Source organism: Pygoscelis adeliae, unplaced genomic scaffold (genome assembly GCF_000699105.1).
Source record: "Pygoscelis adeliae isolate BGI_AS28 unplaced genomic scaffold, ASM69910v1 Scaffold61, whole genome shotgun sequence".
Taxonomy (NCBI): Eukaryota; Metazoa; Chordata; class Aves; order Sphenisciformes; family Spheniscidae; genus Pygoscelis; species Pygoscelis adeliae.
The window spans coordinates 116,569-134,957 of NW_008824010.1; the positions used below are offsets into that span (position 1 = coordinate 116,569).

The 18,389-nt window shown below is 49.2% G+C and overlaps 1 protein-coding gene across 1 annotated transcript in view; it reads left to right on the forward strand.

Annotated features, from left to right (window-relative positions):
* The first annotated feature begins 4,477 nt into the window (after positions 1 to 4,477).
* TEKT3 (tektin 3) overlaps positions 4,478 to 18,389 on the forward strand; it is a 66,742-nt gene continuing 52,830 nt past the window's right edge. The window contains exon 1 of the mRNA XM_009326092.1: positions 4,478 to 4,549. The gene's annotated coding sequence lies outside the window, so the exon portion shown is untranslated. The remainder of the gene's footprint in view (positions 4,550 to 18,389) is intronic.

Sequence of the window (18,389 nt, forward strand, 5' to 3'; positions counted from 1 at the left end):
CCTTGTGTTTAAATCCTTAACCTGAGTGCAGTGCCTTTGCAGCACTTTTCTGCTGTGGGAATAATGTGAACTTTTGACTCTTTCTGACTAATACTTAAAGCTGCTATCCCTCCCTGCCTGTGCTGCCAGCTTGGTTTCTCTCCCTTCATTTTTGTGACTTCATCTGATCCCAAATCCAGTACTTGCTGTGTGCGGAGTAACCGTGGTGTCTTAACCACAAGCACTGTGTGTTTTTTTTACTGCTCGTACGAGTACCGGAGGTGTTGCTGTGGCAGGATGCCTGGGAGGGCATTGCAGGTGACTGCATGTTGCAGCCTCCCTGAAGCAAACTAACTCTATATACTTGTGCTCCTTGTGCAAGAGGAGCCCTGCGATGTGGCTGTGACAGCAGGAAGCTCAGTGTTTGCTGAGCTGTGCTCAGAGCAGGCATGCTTGGTGGGACAGGACCCATGTCTGGTTGTGCTCTACTCTGGTTACAAGACTTGGAGTGTCACCGTTGAGGTGCATGTAAGCCCTGCAGAAGAGACTGGGTGTGACTGCTGGAGAAATCTGGATGGAAAACGTTGCGTTGAACTGGTCATCTTGCAGTGAAAAATGACCATCCTTTCAGGGACTGAATGATCCTGGCTGATGTCTTAGGAACATGATTACTAGGAAAACTGTGGTCATTACTTGTGCTTTGGTAGCACTAAGACTCTACTTAGCTCTGATATTCCCCACTGTCAGACACCTGAAGTAGAAACAAGGGGGTGATGCTGGATGAAGAAAGCTTGTAATGACTTCTATCAGCTTGTTGCTGATTAAGCAAGAGTGAAATTCAGGGCTGGGGAGCTGGGAGGTGAACAGCTTTCTCTGGAAAGCTTTCCAAAGCATGGCCTTTGGATGTCAGAAATAAGGCACCCCTTGAGAGTGGTCACAGGGTGGCCTTACTCTTCAGTGTGCACCTTGCCACCGTGTGTCCCGGTGCTCTCCCTGCTCTAGCACTTCTGGGTTGCCAGCCAGAGCGCTTGAGAAGGTGCCACGAAAATGGAAGGTGCCACGTGATTCCTGGGGGATTAATGTGGAGACAACATGAGAAAGTATAACCCTGCATGACTTGAAAGCCACAAACACCAGGATTTATGGTGGGGTTTCCAGCAAACCTGCCGCAGGAGTGTCCCATGCCAGTGTTACAACATGTTGGTGGAGGAAAGTAGTGCAGGAAAACTATGAAAGCTCCAACCCTGTATGTTGTTCTGTACGTAGGGAATAGCATCTCCGACCTCTCTGGGAAGGTTTATATGGGAAATTACATGCGTGATTAAGCTTTTTGGAAGATCCACCTCACAACAAGGTTTGCTGCATCGCTTAGTCAGTGTGAACTGTGGGAGTCTTGCAAGAGTCATTAAAACAGAAGCTGCACTAAAGTAACTCCCCAGGCCAGCTCATTTCCAGGCAAAATCATGCTGAGTCAGTGTAGCTCAAACTATATGGTCTCTACAAATGTATTCAGAAACACATGAGGCATCCTGGCTTTCGTCTTTAGAGTGAGTAGAGCATCTCATAGGTCTTCCAAGGGGGTTGCTCGAGCTGTGACTCGAGGTGTATGGCTCTACTGCAGTGGGTTTATTTTTATTACCAGGGTGTTTACAAACATCACAATTGAAGTGGGGGGTATGTGAGACCCCAATGTATAGGATAACACTGGGGTGCTTTTAACACAACTTGGGTTAAGTGGAAACACTGATAGCAAGCCCCCAGACTGCTGGGGTTGGGGTCAATCAGGTGAGATAGGAGGGGTGGCAGGTGGGGAAGTGCAGCTTGGGAGGATGCTTGTGCTGGGCCAGATCTGTCACCGTGGCTTCAGGAAATGGCCTGATCTTGCTGTGGGGTGGTGATGGCTCTTCCCTGGTAGAGCAGGGTGGTGTGGGAGGGCGAGGAGCCTCCCTTGAGGCAGCCCACCTCAGTGCTGAGTTGCCAGCTGGAGTTTCTTCCTAGGTCAAGCCCACTGCATTGGTCCAACCAGCAGTGGAAAGACTGGAGGGAAGCCTGGATGGAGAGGAATACACTGAGGAGCCTCTGTTTCTGTAGAGGTTTTGAAGATGCTTATGGCCATCAGTGCTTTCAGAGCTCCAGAGCAGCACTCGCTGCTATCTCAGCAGTAGCTCTCTCTGCTTTGCAGTGGTCAGAGTTAACTTTCTCGAGCCAACAGCTGTTCCAGGCAGCTCCTCTGGAAGGTGCAGCAGGAGGTCAGAGATGTGGGGATATGATGCTGGCTGCATCCCTTCCCTGCCACAAACAGCTGTGACTTAATGTTGGGTACTGGGTGGGTTGTTGTACGCTTCTGACTTCTGTTCTACCTCTTAGTGGAAGTCTGTATCATATTTTTGTCTTTGAAAACAAATTTCATAGGTTTTCTTTAAAAGTTGCTTTTGGGAAGCAAAAAGTCAGACTTGCGCAAACATGCTTGTATGACACTTATTTGTAAATGTGCTCATGAATATTTATGTACATACACACAAAGTTTTGATAACGCTGCTAATTGTTCTGAAAGTCTATTTCTGGTAAAGGCTTTTGTGGGCAAAAAATATTGCCTGGCTTTCCTGTTTGGTCACTGAGGTTCAGTGTGCAATGGCAACATTCCCAAACAGGCACTGTGGATAGTCATGAAACTTCATAGAGCTTGCTGTTCCATCCATTTGCATTGTGATAATTAGGTTGCGCATCGGTCTAATCAGCCGTGGAAGCTGCTGCGTGGTAGCCTGATGTTACAGCGTGCAAAAGATGAATCTGAATTCCTTGCACCCATTCCTCAGAGCCCTGTGCTTTGTACAGCTTGCACAAGCAAGAAATTAGCGTGTGCTGTATTGCAGGGGTATTGGATTGTGGATAGGGATAGATACTCAAAGCCTGCAGGACCGCAGTATCTGGCCCCCTTCCCTAGTGTGTAGCTTATCCTGAAATAGGCGTTGAAGGCAAATAAAACAGAAGGAGGTTATTCACTCTTTTGGGGCTACAAAGGGTTAACTGCTGCCTGAGCACATAGAGCAGTGTTCTGGAAGTTGAGCAATCTGGGATTTATTAGGGAAACTCAAACTGGGAATTAAGAGAGCTCCAACCAGTAGGAAAGCTTTCCTGGAGGTTTGAAGCGAGTTTTCTTCAAGCTAAGCGCTGATTTGAAGTGGCAATGCCAGAATTTCTTGCAGGGGCCTCCGGGAAGCGGAGGACGAACAGGCTGATCTGTTTGAACCGTCCCACCAGCTCAGCATGTAACTCTTATTGCTCTGTTGTGTCTCCCTTGCCCGGGCTGACAAAGTGCTCATTGTTCGCCCTGGCACCACTTCCTCCTCCGCACCCTGTGGACACTGCAGCCGCTGACTGATGGTGATCTTGTTCCCAGTGGACAAGGAGGTTAAGTCCTCCCTGAGGATGCATGGTGCCCCAAAGGGATCAGAGGTGTAAAACCGGCTGGAGAGATGGCTTATGGCCAGATGTTGGGGACCAGAAAGGGCTCCTCTTGCTTCCCCGTGGAGGTGGCTTTTCTCTACATCTGAGCTTGTTTTCAGAGGTGATCAAGAGTTACAAGTGAATGGGTGTCCATGGGGGGAAAAGCCTGTGAGGTGGGAGAAATAAACTGCGGAGCAGGCTGGTGGGAGCAGGCAGCTGGTGAGGGCTGGATGGTGCTGGGCTGGGTTTTGCCCAGCACGCTGGTGCTGGTGAGAGGGGAAGCGGGTGCTTGGTCCCAGCGTGGTTGGGACCGGTTGCCTCTAAAATGCCTTTATCAGATGTGGCGAGAGATGCGCTCTGTATTTTTGCTTTCCTCCCCCAGAGTCTCACAGTTAACTGGGAAAATATTATTCTGCCAACTCCTCTGCTGCTCTCCCCCGACAGGAGGTCCTTGTGCCCTCCTGCCAGCACGAGCCGGGCTGCTCCGCCACTGGCACAATGCTGTGCTGTTCCTGCCATCTGCCCTCCCCGTGCTCGGTGGGATTATGCACTTTCTGCTGGCACCAGGGGGGTCGCGCTCGGCACTTGCTGCAGGAGAATGATGTTTTTTATTTTCTGTGTGTCTTCAGCCTTTAGTACCAGGGCTGTCCTAAAATGACCCTACTGCCCTGGCCATGTGCTATATATGTTCAGGAAGGGGGAAAATGTGGCGGGTCTCCAAATGAACTTGGAAAGTCTCTGTTTCTCCCCTTGCTGCTGAGTGGGTGAGGTGAGGAAATGCCTGTAAACAGCAGGAGTTGCACCATGCACTGGTGTTAATGGGACTTTCATCCTGTAAACAGTGGCTGCTGGGTCACGTTGGGCTTAGGCATTTCGCTTGCACGGAGGCGTTGCTCTCCTGGTGATGATGGATGTCAGATCTCTTCCCTGTCCCGAGTGCTTTCCAGCAGCACCTATGGCAGTTCGGCTGCCTGCGGAGGACAAGTTCTTCCTATCATCTGTGGGCAGAAAAGTGCCTTGGGGGTGTGAGGAGCTTCAGGATGAGTGAGCAGTGTGGTGGGGTCTGTGCCAAACTCTGACAGTCTTTGAGGTGGCCAGGGGTTCACGGAGGGTCAGGTAGCAGGTATGTCCATGTACCTTTATGAACTTGGAGAAATCTCTGTGCTTTTGCCGAGATGAGATGGAGAAGAGCTCTGCTGTGTTGTATAGGCGCCCTGTCCACAGTTGTTTGTGTTTTGGCTGGTTGTTTCTGGGCTGGTCCGAGCCCTGTGGGCACTGGTGCAGGAAACATTTTGGGGCAAAACTGTGTGTAACACTTCCACAAAGAAAACGCTGAGAGGTGTCCTCAGCCCTGTTGGGAACAGTACCCATGAAGCAGCAGCATGTGTATCGTGGTCCTTGCTGGGACAGGAGCATGTGCACAGAGGGGGAGCTGGGCTCGCCTGGAGGCCGGTGTGGGCCCCATGCCCCTTTTGGGGATGGCTGAAGCTGGAGACTTGTGTGGGATGATGAGTCCAGGGCAACCTGTCCTGGCTCCCAGGCTGTGGCCTGAAACATGGTATATCAGCTGGATGCAAGATGACAGACTGGAGACCTTCAGCAAAGTGGGTGTGGGAGCTGCAGTCCCCTTTTCAAAAGGGGATACATTCTGCAAATGGCTTCCTGCGGTATTTGCAGCTCCTCTGGGCATGGGTGCAGCTGTGTGAGCCCTGGGGGGGCACCTCCAGGCTCTGCCCCTCTGGCTGCTGCAAGCAGTAAGAGCTTCTTGGGGGGGTAAAGGGTTTGGGGTGGGGTGGTGGTGTGGCAGCAGGGGAGCAGGAGGCAGATGCGGAGCTGCATATGAACATCTTGTCCTTTGCATCCTACTTCATCTGTTGCTTTGGAGCACGGGCCATTGCGTCTCTGAGGGGAAAAAAATGCCCAGAAATTCCACAGACCCTTCAATATCGTTTCTGTTTTACAGTGAGACAAAAAAGATCCCTTTGTGTGAGGGCTGAAAGAAATAGCCCAGTCCCACAGCCTCCCCAAAATCTTAATGTCAACTATTTGCCTCCTTGTGTTTTCACATAAACAAGCACTTTCTCCTGAATATCTGTGCTCTGGCTGCTCCCCCAGCTTGGTATTCCCCCTGCTCAGTGGTCCCCACGGGATGGACAACACGTCCCCCTCGTCCATCTCCTGGCCAGGCTCGTGCGGGTGGAGAGATGCAGGACTGTCTAGGGGGGATGTGGGCCAGAGAGTAGCAAGAAAGGTGACTAAAGCTGGGTGTAAAAGAAATGAATGGTTTGAGCTGCTTTTAATTCAAGTGACTGCTGGGTGTCTGATAGCAGGGGGCAAGCACTTGCTTACAGATCTGAGCACAACCACAGGGAAGCTGATGAACTATCCCTGTTCACGCCAGCCTGGCCCAGTATCTTGTTCTGCTCTTGCCAGGGCATCACCTATCCTGCTTTGGGGTCAGATGTTCCCCTGGTTTAAGTGACTATCAAGTTAATAGCGCTACACAGACCGCAGCAGCTGAGAAACCGCCCCTTCTATTTTAGTTGCTGTTTGTATATAAACACTGGAGCATCTCGGGTGTAATGCTGAAGACTTCTATCCTGGAGTCCACCTCTTTTTCTCTCTTGTTCCCTTCCCCTTTATAAGAAGAAAAATTAGAAGTGAAAAAAAGACGATAATATTGTGTCTGCAAAGTAAAAACAATTTGGTTTCTAAAATGCGAGTGCTAGCAGTGTTCCTGTGGCTATTGTTCATTCAGCTGTGCCGCACACGTGTGCTGCTCGGTGTTCCTGTTCTTGGCCGCGTAACCTGATATATCACTGGGCGCATTGTAAAACATGCCCTGTGAAAGTTGGGGGATGCAGTGCCTGCGAGCTGCTGCTGCTGTGGAAACCCTGATTTTTGTTTCTCATTTTCCACTGTCAGTCTTCGAAACTTGGGGTTTTGGGGGGGTGGAAGCTGGTCCCGGTAACTGAACTGGATCCTGGGGTTAGGGCAGCGCTTGCTAAGGCAGCTCTGGAGAGAGGTGAGGTGGTGGAGGTGATGTGATCCATGTGGATTCACACCTTGCCTCTTCATCTCTGTGCCTTTGGTAGTATTTGGGGTGACGTGATGGTGCCTGCTGGCTTGGGGCAGGATCTTTGCTAACTGGTCTTGGGCCATCGTAGTTTACCCCATGGTTCAACTTCCACTGGATCCAAAGCCCCTTGGAGGCAATGGATGGGCACCTGTCAATTCCACCTGATGCCAGATCAAGCCCACCCTGGAATAAACAGAACCCCCCCGCCCTGTGTGTCAAGCTATTTGTTTCTTCCATTGGTTTTTCACTGTGGTCCTAGCACCCAGGCAGGGTTTCTCCCCTTCCCTGGGATCTGTCATGAGAATCCTGAGTTCCCAGATCTGCCTTGGTGCCTCTTCTGTTGATGTCTTCCTTCTCCAGCCCTCTCGGTGCCTGTGATCATCTCCCTCTTATCTTTATCGCACAGCTTCCCAAGCCACATGTATGGGGCGGAGCTTGGGTTGGAAGCAGTTCATGGAGAATTTCAAACAGTAAAATCAGATGAATGAATGAATAAAGAGTGGTTTTGTTGCTCTTATCCTTTCATCAGCTTTATTTGGTTCCCAGCAGTTCATTTAGCAATTGCTGTTCCATCTGGCTTCTTGCTGAGGGTGAAACGAAAATCCTGAGCTGAAGATGAGAGCAAACTGCTGTTGAGTTGTGTAGGACTGGTAAGGTCTGAAGTTGACTTCTGGCAGAGTAGCACTCATTTCTCCACGTTGAGAGAAAATGTAAACCGAGAGGTTGAAAAACCTTTGGACAGGAACCTTGGAGGTAGGAAACTCCTGTCCTGAGGATCCCCCAGCAATGCAGGCTAAGCTAAGATTGGAAAATACAGCATTAAGATATGCCCAATGGTGTTTGTCAGCTTTCCTGGAGGATGGATGTGATCCCCCTCAAGGACATGGGGAAGAGGAAGGGACATCAGCTGCTGATGTCTTGCCGACTTAGATCAGGAGTTTTCAGTGCTATACTTCTATTTGGCTGTAGAAAATAGAAAATTTGGCTGTAGATGCTCCAGTTTGACCAAAAAATCCCATGTCAGTGGAAGATGATATCCCAAGCCCACTGCAGGCAAGACCCTTTCCACCGACTTGGGTGTGCTGTGGACTGGCCTTGTGCTGCAGGAACGCACGTGCCTGCAAGCTGCTCGGAAGGGGTGTGCTGCACAGGTTCCCACGTCCAGAGTGAAGCAAATGTTGCATCTTCTTCCTTCTCCACCCCAGCCTTTGGAGATGTTGGCTCCTGCAGGCCGGCGTACCTCAGCCAAGAATATGGGAACCACATGGCCAAAGCCAAATGAATGGGAACCAGAGGTTGGGGGCCCAGAGCTTGTCAGCAGGGGCTGGCTTAAAAACAAATGAAAGAACAGAGGAAGAAATAGTTCTAATTACTGTGAACTTTTAAAAACACAAAATAAAAGCTTATTATTTCAGAGTTTCCTTTGCAGCATGTAATTTCATTTCCCTCTGTTTGCTTTTACTACTTGCTCTGGGCACTGTCAGAACAGCCTGATTTATAAGCGACAGCTTTGGCTATTTTTCAGGCGAGTCTCTCTAAATAGAAGAGTGTGAAAACTGTCCTGCTGCCAGCAGCTCTCTTAGAATTAAAACTCACATGAGTTGTGTCATGAAGCAAAGTGCTGGGTGCTTTATGACTTAAATGTCTTTCATAGAGCAACCCTCCCTCCTTTCTCCTGGGATAATTTTTCCTCTTATTACACAGAATATCTCAACCTGTAGTTGGAGAAAATAAAATAAAACAAGCAGTGGCTGTTACCTTGCTGTATCCCTGCTACCGGTTCCCTTGTGTACGACCAGTAGAGAGTTGTAGATCACGAGGGAGATGTTTATTGACCGAGGGTTCTAACCTTAGACAAAGCTCTATTGCTTTCTTCCCGTCCTGAAGAAGTAAGGAAAATGAGCAAAATGAAGCATAACACAATGGCAGGTATACAGCATAGCCTGCTAACTTTAAGTGAATTGATAATAATGTCTGAAAATTGGGGAAAGCTTTAATTGACAGCCTGAACAAAACTGAGTATGTGCTTTAATGTTCTGGTTAATAAAGAAAAGCTGTATTCGCTGCATGATGTTACTTCTGTGTGTCTGTTTGTGAACAGTCTCCCTTTTTGCCTGTGGAAGCGCCTGGCTTTGGTGCTGCTTTTTTGGATACAGTGAAAGAATTTGGACCTTTAACCGTCAGTCTTGAAGCTCAGAAGCATTTGATTTGGATTTAAAGTTGGCCACGTGTGTCCCCATTCTCATAGGAATCCTAGCTCTTGTTGGTGACTTCCATGCTGAAGTTCTGGTACTGCAGTTTTCATTCAGCATCTCAAAAGGATCATTGTCTGAGGAAGGGGTCTTTTAAACTCACTCTCTGAAGTGCGCTGCTCTGGTATCCAAACAACCGGCATCTGATTTAATAGCCTGGTTAGACTGAGCTGGCTGGGGGCTCGTGCTGCCAAACCAGCGGGAAGTGACTTGAGTGGGTCCATGGCTCTGGTCTGGCTGCTGCTGATCCAGCAAAGCTGGATAGAGGTGGCAACTTCTTGTGTACAAAGGAGGCTTTTTTATTGGATTTCTGGACTGAATGTATTTGCAAATGCTAGGATGCATCTCAGAAATTCTGCTTCTCTGTGATGCTTGTGGGTGAAGGTGGTGAGCCCTTGTATGGCTGCGGGAAAGGTATGAGAAACTGTCCTCCTCTACCATCCTGTGTTCTGGTGTTGAACTATGGCAGCTCCCAACCAGACTGGAGCCCACAGAGGCCTCTTGGCTTTCATACTTGGTCACAAGTTGACCCAGAGGGTCTGGAGGACGCTGCAGTGAATTCTCTCTGCAGTAACTTGAAGGATATGACAAACAGCTGCAGCCATGACCCTACGTACGTGGCACACAGACACTCAGGGGCTGGGTCTTTCTGTTGGGGAGAAGAATGGAAACAGGTATCTGCATCTTAAACTGCCAGATGCTGGTAAAGCTTAAGAGGATTTCCAAAGATTAGGACTGGAGTACCTCTGTGAAGTGGCCTGGCTGACTCTCCAGAGCAGGCTGGAGAGATTTTAACATTGAGGGGTTTGCAAAGGTCTGCCAGACAATAAATTTCCAGGAAGAATGGTCACAAGTGTAAAATCAGCATCCTCGTAAAACACACACTGTATATACATCTGTCTTGAACCTAAGGCTGTCCTCAAATAAACTCCACTTGACATTAAGATGAAAGTCTGGTCAGGTATGAAGTTGGGAAGCTGCAATCTGATCTGAAGCTGCGTTTGCCTTGCAGGCCCAAAGGGGTTAACCTTGCCTGTTATAGAGGATGGCAGGTCTTTACTTGCCTCGAACAGTAGGTGTGCTTCTTGGCCCCCATCCTAAAGGGAGCTAGCTGCTCAGCGCAGTCCACCCCACGAGCAAGACGGAGACCCTTGTGCTGCATAGCTGCTCACAGGCTGCTGCTGCCGGCCAGGCTGGGTGGGCGCTGCTGGAGGGTTGCCCATTGCTCAGGAGACTCAAGTCAGTCTCCTGAATTATTCTGCTCGGATACTGTTCCATTGATGACAGTAAAAAAAAAAAAATCAAATTTGATCAATGCTGCTTTTGTGGATGAGGTTTTCAAAAACACTCGCTCCCACTGAAGTCAATGGGGAATTTTTGGGTTGGATGAGTTTTATTTCAGGAGGAAAAAGTTAAGCTAACACAGGGTGTTTTTACAGTCCCATTCTAGATATTACATCCTTCAAGGCCCTCTTTGGAAAGCTTCCAGGTGGGAGATTTTTTTTGGCCTTATATTCCAGGGCTGGCGCTTTCAGCAAAGGTGCATGAAGTTCAACACTGCAAAACTGAATTTTTCAGAAATGTGTGTGTGCTGTAGGGGCCTGGCTCTCATCTCAGGTGCCCTCAGCTGTCCCAAATGAAAGGCAATACTGAGCTGGCTTTATAGTTGTACCTGAGCAGGTGAGGTGCCCTGATGCCCTTGGTCTTGTAATGGTTGTTTTTAGCCATTTTCTGATCTTGCCACTTCAGTCAGGTTCTGTCTTTATATTTGGCATTGGCTGCTTATCCTAGGGAAGGGCATAAGTGAATTCAGGCGTGTACTGAGTTTGAGACTCAACAAAAGCACAGGATGGGATGTGGATGGAGAGCCTTGCACAACCTGATCGCCGCTCCTCACAGTGCACCTTCTGCCAAGGATGGACAGCAAGAGCAGATGGTGAAGAACAGAAGGTGGAAGCAGAGATGGGAGGGGAATGTGTGGTTTTGGTGGGGGGGAGCCCTGGCACTCATGGCTGCAGGGAGCAGCCAAGCAGGTGGTTGTACTCGGGCTGGTGGTTGTACTTTCCATGTGGAACCGCGTTTTCCAGTGGTTAGTCTGCAGGTGGCCGTGCAGCTGGGCTGATGGCTTGTGACAATGGGCTGGGAAGATGTGGTGTGTGGCAGGCCAGACCTGATGCTGAGCTGGTCTCTGTTATCAGGGTACACTGTGTTAGGGTCAGGTTTGTCACTGGAAACCACAGTCTGGAGGGAATGTGAAAATCCCACCGTGGTGCTCCCCCATGCATGCCAGCGAGATCCCGAGCTGGTGTCGTGACGGGAGAGGAGTGTGTTGGAGCACTTCCCGTTGGAGTGGTTTGTGAGCAGATATTTCAGTGCAGACAGTTTCAGATAAACCCCAGGCAGGGTTTGCAGAGGCAATGGCAGGCAATAATTCTGTCACTGCAGCGGGAGGAAAATCGACCCACTTCTGCTCTGGAAAGCCTTTACCAGGACAATGCTGGAGACAGGTCTCACTAGCAGGTGCTTATGAATCAAAGGAGCTGATATGCTTAGAGGATTCCTGGGGATGTTGCAGAGCCTTTTCTCCCTGGGCTCTGAAATCACTTCCAGGCCAGTAGCCAAGCACAAGCTGTAAACAACAAACGGTGGCTGATGATCCCATCTCGTTTTGCTCTGAGTTGTTAACTCCGGGCTTTCCCTTGGTATCTTCTCTCCAGTGCCTTGCATTCCCATCTTCAGCTCCCAGTGCTGTTGTGGCATCTGGCTGTCTCCTGTCATGCTGTTGGTGTGAACTTGGTGTGAAGGAGTCACTTCTGTGGAGGCTTCCACAGGTATGTAATGCAGGAAAAGCTGATGGATCCAGGATCTGTGGTCAGGGTGATGTTTGTGTCTTCTCTCCCTGGGGTTTCTCTAGTCACTGCTGGTTTGGGAAGGGCTAGAGATAAGGTCAGAGGAGAAATGTCTGGGACTTGCATCAGCCTCTGCTTCAGCACTCCAACATGGGCAAGTTGGAAGGCAGATCTTGTGGCCTTATTTGAGGTTTTTTCCACCCAAGCACCTCCAACTACATGGGAAAATTCACCTGGTGGGTATCCAGACTTTATCCTGCCACCAAATGTTCCCACCTCATCAAATATCCAAACTGGGGTTCCTGTCGATCACTGTTTTTTTTCTTACTATTTAGGAAATTCTAAAATCCTTTTATTTTATTGTCCTGTGAGATGATGCTGTAGCAATTAAGCAACACAGCTGAGCCCAAGGCCCTTTTGAAACCCCAGCCTACACAAATATCACATAAGCAGCAGTATTTATCTAGGATCAAAATAATACTGTGCAAACACTGACATTATTGGGAGACATGCCTAGTGCATGCACATGTCCTCCTGCCCTGAACTCGTGAGCTTAGCTAGCCTTTTCACAGCAGAAACACTTTGAGTTGGGAACATCTGGCTTGGTGCAGCAAAGGTAAATGTTCCAATGAAAACACCAGGCGTGCAAGTGAGAGGTGCGGGCTGGAGCCACATCTCAGCACCGTAACCCTTGTCCTTCCCTGTTCCACCACCCTGTGCTCATTCCTTGCCTTTTTATTGCACAATTGATTGCTTGGGCAAGGGACTCAGCTGGATCTTCTTGTTTGCTCTGCAAAACATGCAGCACATCTTGTTTTGTGGCTACATGCAGAAACAGCTAACCATCTCCTTACAGCATGGTCCTCACCTGTGTTAAGCTTGTGTTTGCTTTGTTAGGATCTGGTGCTGCTGGTTTGGCTGTGGCCCTCGCTGTCACCCTCCCTGACCCCCTGGCACCCATCTCGCAGTTGTTTCGGTCCGGCCCGGGAACAGGCAGTGAGGTTTTGCCATACCTCTGGGGCGCACGGGCTTCTTTCCACGGGCTTTGTTACTGCTGAATTAAATTTACAACTCAGCCCCGTGCGGTGGCTGGGTGCCTGGGTTTCACTTGGTGTGTTTATTCATTTTACAAAAACCTGAGCTACAGCCTATAGAAGTGGGGAAAAGGGCTCCAGATCAGCCCTTCTTGTACCTCGTTAGGGGTGTTTGGTGCCTGGTCCTGCTGTTTTATCCACCGGGCTGCAGCCCTTTAGCTTGCACATATGCTGATGTGTCCTCTGCAGTCGCTGCTCAGAGCAGCTCCCAGCGTGCTGCTTCCTTCTGCCGAGGCTGGGGGTCCCCTGCCGTCCACCCTGGCTCTCCGGAGGATGGGCTGAGCCAGAATTCCCTAGTCATTGGAAACACTTGGACAATAGTCGAATTGTCCTTTAAGAAATTTTTTTTAACCCTCTTGTTTTTGCTGCGCATTAGCCTGATGAGCTAAATTGTGAAACAGTTCTGTAACAGGGGTTAAAAACTCCAAATAGTGAGTCAGAACAGGCATTTGAAGAGACATAGACTATCTCAGCTTGTCAAAATAAACATTTTGTTTCAGCACAGAGCGTGCCACTGTCTGAAAGCTCATATTTTAAAACGACTTTTTTGGTTTGACTTTTCCCCGATCGTAAAGCTGAGTGTGTATAGCATAGGTATGGAATGGCATGACTTTACAGCAATATAATTGCAGTGAAACTTTTTTGGTATGGAAACTTTTTCTGAAAACCTGTCAGGCTGTTTATAAATAGAAACATTGGGAAGAGCCTGGGCTGTCTGTTGGCTGATCATCCCCATAAGCTGCTACCCTGCTGCTGGGCCGTCAGCTAGTGCTTCGTGGGGTTGTCCTGGCTGGATCTGCTGACGTCTCCCTCACAGGGAGGACGGTTGGCTGTTTCTAGAGAGCATGGTTCATGCAGGGGAAGCGAGCAAAGCCCCAGCACCCGCTCTTGGGATGCAATGAAAGACAGTTATTGTCAGCGGGCGTTAGCAGGAGCGCTGGGTTATAGCCGGGAGTGCGGAGGGGCCGGGCAGGGGGAGCACAGAGCTCAGTGCCGGCAACGTTCCTGCAGCGCGAGCGCAGCTTACATAAAAGCAAATTCCTGATGCTTCGCACACCCGGAGCCCATCTGGCACCAGCCATGGCATGGACAGAGGCTGCAGGAGCGGTGGCCGTGGTGCAGGCTCCTGGGCTTGAGAGTCTGTGGGATGTGGCTCGGTGCAGAAGCCACTGAAAATGCACTTTTTTCTCCCTCCTTCTGTCCCTACAACTTCAGCAGAAGATAATCTGAAGCAGCCTGTTTCTTTAAATGCTCTCATTTCTCTAAAACTCTAACTCAGAGCTCCAAGCTTTTTGTTCTTAACTTCCACCAGGAGCTCATGGTGGGACCTTGGGAGAGATACGTGTGGCTCTGTCCCTGCATGTCCCCATCTCTGAACACCCAAAGTTGGCACGCTTTTCTGATGAGGACCGTGGGTATTGCAGCTGAATGTCAGAGCCCTAACAAACCCCAGTGTGTTTTTCTTCAGGGTGTTTCCCTGATACACATCATAGCTTGGTCACAAAGAACTGGCCCTCTGCAGGAGAGAGGAGGTGAAAAGAGGCAGAATTATTCCCACTTTGAGAAAGAAAAGAAAATGGTGCACAATGAGAGGTAAGGAGCAGGCTTTCCACCTACACCTGACTGATTTAGGAACAGGGAGGTATTTGTGTTGTGGGCAGGTTTGTAAATCCCACCTGAAACAGCTTGCCTCCTACCTCCTCTGTACTCCTGGCTTGGCTGAGCTTGGGGAGGGGTGACCAAGGGCTGCTGTGCCCTCCAGGGACATCTAGTGAACAGGGCTATGGAGGTGACAGGTATTTATTGGCTGCCTTCATGTGTAAAATGGTTCATAAAGCATCTAAGGAATAAGATTTAGCATCACTTTGTGGATTGAGCTTTCCACATCTGTAAACCAAATAGCCTTGCTCTTTAATAGGACCGTGTTCTGCCTCTGCCCTCCACAGCAGCTGCTGCTTTTCCTTGCATGTTTTGAGGGCAACTGAGTCACCACCTCCTCTCCCTAGGACTGCTGTGTCCACCATGCATGTGGGACTCTCAGACTCTAAGTATGGATGTCTTAAGCGAAAGCCTGGTTGCAGGATGGTTGTTCCATCCCTGTTCTTCGTTCCCTTCTTACCTGCAGGCTGCTGTTCAGAGCTTGCTACAGACCAGTTTTAAACATGCTGTAGCATGGAAGTTTGTCCCTTTGACAGCGATGGACCTTCAGGGGAGCCTTTATCAGCAGGACTTTCCTACCATCTTATCCTAGCTGTTTATGCTAAGCAAGATTGCTTTTTACTACTTTGACCATCTAGTCATAATTGCATTGACTGTTGTACTAGGCAAAGTTAGTGAAAAGTAAAATATTTGAGTCGGAAAACTCTGCTTTTGTGCTAGATAACTTTTAAAGGACTAATGACATCTAAGTGAAAACGAGCTGGTTTTATGAAAAGTCTTGTATCTAAAAATACTAATACTGATGATCTGATTTTTTCCAAGATCTATTTGAATGCATCTTCCTTTTCTGCCTGATTTTTTTCCTTGGATTTTCTGCTTTGAAGTTTCCCTTGGCCAGACATCTTCCCAAGTAGGTTCAGTCTAATCCCTCCAGCCATTTCTACCAACTTTGTGCCTTGCTTTGAGGTGCAAGACTTGAGTGATTAATGGGTTTTGGGCAGAAAGCTGAGACTGGAAAGATCTTCCGTGTGGTCTTGTCCTGCTGTGTGCTATCTTGGCCATTGGTCAGTGCTGCAGAAATGAGAACTGCTGATTTTTTTTCCCCTTCTTTCTTTCCCACTGTGCTTCTTGGTGTAATACTGACCTTCTGCAGCTCCTCCTTGGTCAGTGCAATCACATCCTGTGCTCATGTATAGAAATAAAGGCACAAAGGCTGGAAATGATGGACATCATCTGTATTTCTTGCATGGGTTATTTGAATCTTGATGCTGAGTAGCTACCTGGTATGGCACTGCTGTCCCTTAGCGCTGCCTGGCCCTCCATGGCCATAGCAAAGCCATCACTGATCCCAGCCATGGTCTTTGGCTCCAAAGAGCATCCTTGGTGTCACCAAAGGCATCCTCCTTTCCAACCCTTCCCGGAGAGGGAAGAAGCCAGGAGGTAACCGGCTGTGTTCTCACGGTGTCTGTTTCTTGGGTTCCAGAGTACGCCCTGCCCTTGGCCACCATGGGTCTGCCCGGCCACCTCATCCAGTGCCACCGCCCACAGCCTGCCTACACCACTCACACAGCCCCCGTGGTCAAGATGCTCGTTGAGCAGGATGAGCGGAGAAAGGCTGCATCTAACCGCCCAGCAGAGACAGAGCCAAACAGAGAGCCTCAAGAAGCTGGTTTTGAGGAGGTAACTCAAGTGCCGTCAAAGCTGAGCAGTGGTGGCAGCACCCCCAGGTCTGGGGAGGACTCTGTGGGAACGTCTGTGGCTGAGAGGAGTTTGCCATCACCAAGTGTTTGCAATAGGGTTATTTTTGCAAGAAAACCGCCCTTGCATGTGCTACCATATAGTTCCCTGGCACATTCCAGCAAGAAGAAATGATTTGTCCACAGATAGAAACAAAGAAAAAAGTGCTCTCAAGTGTTTTCCAGAGTGCATTAAACTACAAATGCAAATAGCATTTAACTTTTTGACTCTTTTCCTAAAAGCCCCATTTGAATGAAAGCGGACAACCACAGAAGGTGGTGGTGCTGCGTTTTGCGTTTGTCTGCTCTCAGGTCTGGCGAGAACCATAACCTCTTCCTACTGAACTTGCTTCACGTGCATTGCTAGCTGTTTGCTGCTTTGAAACGCCCCACAAAGGGTGCAGTGCAGAGGCATGGCATGGAGATGCGGATGCCTGCACGCCCACGCAGGCCGGCACACACACAGGGCCCAGTTCTCTGCTCTCCTGCATCTTGTGACCCCGCTGGCATTGGTGCTGAGTGCCAGCAGCTGTCGCAGGGATTTGGCTGAGGGTAATGGCCTCTGGGGACTCTCTGTACCTCTGCATCCACTTGAGATGTTGGGTGACTGGAAGAAAAGTGCGCTGAGAATCACTGTCTCCTCTCCTTGAAGCCATATGTTGCTGAAGGGGCATGGACTGGAAGGGAGAGGAGTTCACAATGAGCATTTCCTTGTACTTTTATCCCTTTTCCCCTGGCTTGTCTGTCCCTGGGGTGTGAGGTCTGTTCAAGTTGCGTTTACTGGACTCTGCGTATGTATATATCTGACTCGTGTGCATGAAAGCATCGCATACATAATTAAAAGAAAAGCGGTGCAGCAAAGCTGAACAGTCAGCTGGTAGATGAGTTGCTATTTTTCACTTTTACAGATAGCAGAGGTGCTAAGGTCAAAACTGCTGGGGGAGATGTGATTTTTTTTTTCCAAGTCCTTAGCCTTATGTGATACAGGAAAGCATGTACTTAGGGTCTCCAGCTGCTGGTGCATGCCAGCTCAGACCCTAGGTGCTGAGGATTGAAACCATTTGCAAAAGGCATCACCTCATTCTTTGGCTACAAAGGTAGAATCCAGTTTTCTAGGACTGTCTATGGCCACCTTCCTTCATTCAGACCTTCCAACTTGTGCAATGGAGCCTGCAGGCACCTCTGACGGTGTGTCCATCTCTGTTATAAAAGGTCCGTGCTGTGCATCGAGCAAGGTAGGGTTCAAATTGGGCAAAATGCTGAGTGACTACTCAATTAAAAACTATACCAGCCTGCATACCTGAGAGGTGGCCTCTCCATCATGAGCACTGGCATGGAGAGCACCTAAAAGGGAGCAGGAGGCTCTGGAGAGGTGGGGCGGCGGGTGCCCAGTCCAGCCGTGTGTGCTGGTACCCCCAGTGTGCTCGCCTGCTGGTAGGGCTCTGCTGGGGATGTGTGCCCTCACATTTCTCTGGAGTTTCTAACTCTGGCAAATATGGTTGGGAATTTTTGTCATGAAGACAGCAAAAGACACCCCCTCCTGCAGGGGTGATCCCTTCTAATTTCAGATTCCACTTCTGCAGGGACTGAACTTGTATCGGATAATTTCAACATTTAATGCATTGGAAACAGTATTTTCCTTGTGATGGTGGAAAAAAAATATTGTCAAAATTTTTTCCATCAAAATTAAATTTGCTTGAGGAAGCCATTTGCCCTGGAAAACTTTGCTAAAGTTATAAACAACTTATCTAATAATCCAGGAGTATTTGCTGCTGCGTCTAGTGCGCTGTTCCCAACTGCTGCTGTCAGCTCATGAGATTTTTTGGCTGAGATGGGGCCAGTGCCACTCGTCAGCTGAATGCTTTGGGAAACAGTGTTGGGCCTCTGCAGGAGAAAAAAAGTAAAGAATTAGAAAATGCAACAAAGAGAAATTACCGCTTTCTATGGATGTATAAATAAACTTGTTCCCTGCCCTATTTCGAGCCGCGGGTTACTCACACCCCTCGTGCCTGCACACGCACAGACACAGCACATCACGAGCCCCGCGTTCAGCGGTGCGTCTCGCCTGCCAACTCACGGCTTTGGTCACAAGCCATGGAACTGGGAAGAAATAAATAAACCTTAGTTTCCAGCTCTTCCCTCTGACTTTTCTGTTTGTTGCGAGGGATCCCGGAAAAGGGACGCGGTGGTGTCGTGTGCTTACCTCCTTGCTGACGCGATGACTACGGAAATAGTTGGGAGCTCCAGCTGGGGCTGTGTCTTTCCTGATCGTGGCTGGGGGGGGGTGGGGGGGC